Below are 5,268 nucleotides of genomic sequence, written 5' to 3' on the forward strand. Positions count from 1 at the left end.
TGGGGTGGGGGTGGGGGAGACCCAGGAGACTTCCTAGAGGGGACGATGCCTTAGAGGGTGGGCTCCACAAAAGGACAGGGGATGGGAAAGAAGGAGAAATTCAGGCGGGGTGGAACAGCACCTGCAAAGGCAGGGAGGTGCAGGAGAGCAGTTCTCATGGAAGGAGCCCCAAGGAGCTTTGATGGCTGGATTGCAGGGGGTCCTAGGCATTGGCAGGAAGTGGGATCAGGCAAGCGGGCAGCTGTCAGATCGCAAAAGACCCAGTAAGCACTGCTTAGCAGTCTGGGCTTTGTCCTGCAGGCAGTGGACCCCCACGGAAAGGGTTTTAGGAGGCCTGAACCTGATTGGATCTGTGTTTTAAAGAGACCACTTGGGCTGCTGAGTGGAAATGGATGGTTGCAAGGCAACAGGCGAAGCAGAGAGACCAGGCAGGAGGTGGTAGCGATTGTCTGGGTGAGACGTGATGGCTCAGTGATAGCACTGGAGGGAAGAGAAGTGGAGAGATTCAAGGTCCATCTGGGAGGGCGGATCTGCAGGACAAGTTGTTGGCGGGATGGGTGAGGGAAAGAGCAGGTCAGAATGACTCCGAGAATCTCAGTGCCGTCGGCCAAGGTGGAGATGAGGTCTGGGGAGGAAAGATGGCATTTTGTTTAGGAAATACGGATCTGAGGAGCCTGGGAGATACCCCTGGGTGCCTGGGGCAGCCCCTGCCTCCTCTCCCCCTTTCTCCCCAGAACCCCTGTCTGTGGATCTTTCTCAGACTTACCGCCTATACCTGTGTTCAAGGGGTGGCCTGAAGGTAGGCTAATCTTCTTCACCTCCAGGTGCCAGACACGTGTAAAAAGCGAGCAGAGACGCACCTCAGCTGAAGGTGCTCAAACTGGATCCCAGCGTGTGCTGCCTCTCTGCGGTGTTTGCACTTCAAAAAAGAAATCTAGACAAGTTACTCAAAAGGTGGAACTTCAGGGTTGTGAGGAGGGAGATTTGGGGGGGTCACCCCATCGTGTCTCTGGGGCCTGAGGACACACTCGCTGGCGTTGGTAGACCGGTCAGGCCTGGAGCCTTCCTTCTGGCATCTTTTCCTGGTTGCCTGCTTGTCCAGCTCTGCAGTCTTCAAGAATGTACCCTGCACCCGCTCTCCGCACTGACCCCCTACCTTCACACTAAGCCCGCACCACCAACTTCAAGTCCCCAGCAAAGTTCTCTGTCCTTCCTGGGCTCTCATCCTTATTCATGAAACGGCAAGATTAGGCTCTTTTTCTTCCCCTCCATCCGCTTTTGATCCTCCTTCCTTAGTGGTTAAGAGCAGGGCTTCGGAATTAGGCTGACCTGGTGTGAATTTCAGTTTCATCGCTTTCTATTTGGATGTGTCAGGTAGATAGAATAGGGAAAAGGAGTCCAAAACAGCGGTGGCTAAAAGACAAGGAAGGGGAAAGCCCATGAAAATAGAACAAAGGAAGGTCCAAGGACAGGAGGGAGGACCTCAGGTAAAACAAACAACACTCCTGGCTGGCCCAGTTTACATAGGACAGGCCCAGGGAGAGATAAACATATAAAAAGAGGAGCCAAAGCTAGCGCTCTCTCTCTCCCTCCCACGCGCTGGGCGCTCTTCTCTTCATGTCTTTGGATCGCCGTGCCCTCACGCCTCGAAGATGGATTTTCCTGCTATCTTCTAAATAAAATAGAGCTGCGACACTGAGCTGTAGCACTGATTTGTCTAAGAGCTATAACATGGTTCTTTCGTGACCTGAGAGCTATAACACGGTCTATCCAAGACCTGAGAGCTGTGACACGCCGAGGGGGCTTTAATGTCCGTCATTCCAAATCTTTGTTGTGATGAGACAAAGAGCCGAGGAACATACGCTCGTGTGACAGATGCTTCTTCACCAGGGCCTTCGTCTCTTCATCTGTCAAATGGGCACAGCAATAGTACCTACTGCATATTATTAGTGCCCATATTCAGTGGGATGATGTTTGAAAAGTTCTGAGCTCACTGGCTGGCACCCAGTGGGTGCTCAAAATCTGCTAAGGTCATGGTCATCATGTTATCAGGATTCTCCACTTTCCTTTGCAAATACTACCAATATAGGGGTCCCTCTGGCCTGGGCTGCCAGCCGTCCAGTCTGGAGGCAGAGGGCTGGACTGGATGACCACCCCCCGCCCCAGGTCTTTTTGATTTGGGAGTCTGGGACCTCAAAGGCTTGGGAACATTCTCTGTGAACTTTCCTCCCTTGATTCTTGGGGTGATTTGAAAGCTGGCCTCTATGGGGTCTCTATTTAATTTTTCCAGGTTCTCGAGAGGCTCCGTTCCTCCATCCCCTGCTCTCAGCATCCCCTCCTGTGTCTGGACAAGTGAAGGCATGCCTCTCAATCAGCCCTCCCCGCCTACCTGCTGACTCCCCAATTACTGGGCCTCTGGCTTTGCTTCACTCTGTGTTTCCCGAGGAGATTCTGAGGAGCTTCATGGAATCGCCGCACCTTCCAGCGCTCTGTGTTTCTGAGACTGACTTCAGAGCAGAGGCACAGGGCTTTGCAGACTGAGTTTCCGCACTGTCTGTGCCGCCTCTATGCCTGGCAGCTCCCGGGGCCCAGGGAGCTCCACTCTGCGGACGCTTCTGTGGACTGCCTTGGTCTGTCATCTTGTGTTTCAGTAACAGTTCTCCAGGGAAGCAGAGCCAATAGGGTGTGTGCGCGTGTGTGTGTGTGTGTGTGAGACATTGTGTGTATATACATGCTACATCACCAGCTACAGTGATCGGGGTGTATGAGTGTGTGTATATACACATATGTCTATGTACATACACACAAACCAGTCAATCTTAAGGAAAAGCAACCCTTAACACTTGTTGGAAGTGTTAGGGGAAGCACACTGATTGAAACCATCCACCCTGGCCAGGCACCATAGTAACCATTTGCATAAGTTTTACGACAGGAGGTCCTGGTAAGGAACACGGAACCAATAAGCCTCCACCAACCAGAAGAGTTCGGGAAAGATCAAAAGGAGACACCACATGTCTGACCACCTCCCAGAATCCTGCTCTCTGGCATCCATCTTGGCTGAACAAGGCGTGTACCACCAGAAAGGACTCTGAGTCAGAGAGATTGGCTGAAGACAACCCGGAAACTAACCCCATCACCATAAAACCCGAGACTGCGAGCCACTTGGCAGAGCTGTTCTCCTGGGTTCCCTTACCCTGCTGCTCTCCACCTGGGTGCCCTTTCCCAATGAAATCTCTTGCTTTGTCAGCACATGTGTCTCCTTGGACAATTCATTTCCGAGTGTTAGACGAGAGCCCAGTTTTGGGCCCTGGAAGGGAACCCCCTTCCTGCAACAGAAGAACTGATGCTGAAGCTGAAACTCCACTATTTCAATCATGTGATGTGAACAGCTGACTCACTGGAGAAGTTCCTGATGCTGGGAAAGATTGAAGGCAGAAGGAAAAGAGGGTGTCAGAAGATGAGACGGCTGTACGGCATCACAGATGCAACGGACATGAACTTGGGCAGTTCAAGTTCCCAAACTTCGGGAGAGGGTGAGAGATAGAGAGGCCTGACGTGCTGCAGTCCGTGGGATCGCAAAGAGTCGGACACAACTGGGCGACTGAACAACAACATACACATATGTGTGTGTACATACACTTGATTCATTTCAACGAGTTGGCTCACACAATTATGAAGGCTGGCGAGTCCAAAATCTGCAGGATGGGTCAATAGGCTAGAGACCCAGAGAAGAGCCAAGGATGTGACTCAAGCTTGAAGGCTTCTGCTGCAGAACTTGGGGTGGGGGAAGGGGTGTCAATATTGTGTTCAGGCCTTAACCTGATTGGATGAGGCCCAACATTATGGAAGGCAAATCTGCTCAAAGTTCACCAAATTAAATGTTAATATCACCTGAAAATACCTTCACAGAAACATCCAGAATGATGTTGGACCCCATATATGGGCACCACAGCCCAGCCAGTTTGACACAGATAATTAACCACCATTCCCTGTTATTGATGGGGCTTCCCTGGTGGTTCAGTGGTAGAGAATCTGCCTGCCAAAGCAGGAATTGTGGGTTCCATCCCTGGGTCAGAAAGATACCTTGGAGAAGGAAATGGCAACCCACTGCAGTCTTCTTGCTTGGGAAATCCCATGGACAGAGGAGCCTGGTGGGCTACAGTTCATGGGATCGCAAAAGAGTCGGACGTGACCAAAGCAACATAAATAACAACAGCAGCCTGTTATTGCCAAACATACCGGAGAAATAGTCTGGGCCTCAAGGATGCTTCTCCTCACCCTGTATTCCAGACCAGGTAATAGCAACACTTGGTTCCTGCTTCCCCAGAGGATCATGATGGAAAGGGACCAACGAGCAGGCTTAAATTCAGTCTGAGCAGTCAGCGTCCCTTGGCCTGCAGCAGATCAGGTCTGGGGCAGAAGACCTGAGAGGCTCATAGGTTGAAATGAGAGACACTGAGCATCTCTGTGATGTGAATTAGGGGAAGGGGTTGAGGGATGTTGCTGCCCCTATGACCTCACAGACAGTGACCTTCAAACCTGGATGCATAACAGGACCGCCTTAAAATGCAGATTCCCAGAACCCTGCTCTCAAGGGAAATGCCTGATTCAAAAGACCAGAGCCTCTGACTTTTTAGCAAGCACTTAATGTATTGCGATAGAAAATATTATGAGGATGGACTTATTTAGCATCTCCTGAGGCCGGACATTCTCATCTGTGGTGAGGCACCTGGTCCAACTCAAAATTTCATGCCGATTCAACTTTTTACCATCTCCCTTGAATGACTCCTGCCATAGAGATCTAATTCCCACCAAGGGAGCCCCTTGTGTTTTTAGAGGAGACACCTGAGGTCTGGCTTCCTGTGCCTTCCAGCAGCTGGTCCTCGCTCCAGCTCTTAGAACCAGAAGGAATCTGTCTAATTGCTCATCCACTGGAGAGCCCTTGAGGTATTAATGACATTTCTCAATTCCCGATGTATCTTCTCTGGGTGAAAAATCCCCAGCCCCCTCACCAGGCAACATGAGTTCCCAGGAGTGGACCCTGCTCAGATCGTTGCTGGGCCCCTGCAAGGCCAGCAGAATAATCACCTCCTCCTTCTGGATACTACACCCCCATTAATGCGACCTTTGTATTAGTCCCTTCAATGCTGTGAATGGAATCCTCCAAGTCTGAGCCCTGAGCCTGGATCCTTACCCTCTTCCATTTGACTTAATTGTTCCACTGGAAAGAAGAGTTTCCTCAAGGGCCTGAGCACCCCAGAACTTTCT

Source organism: Bos grunniens, chromosome 15 (assembly GCF_055505025.1).
Source record: "Bos grunniens cultivar Pamir isolate PY7600 chromosome 15, Bosgru_T2T1.0, whole genome shotgun sequence".
NCBI lineage: Eukaryota > Metazoa > Chordata > Mammalia > Artiodactyla > Bovidae > Bos > Bos grunniens.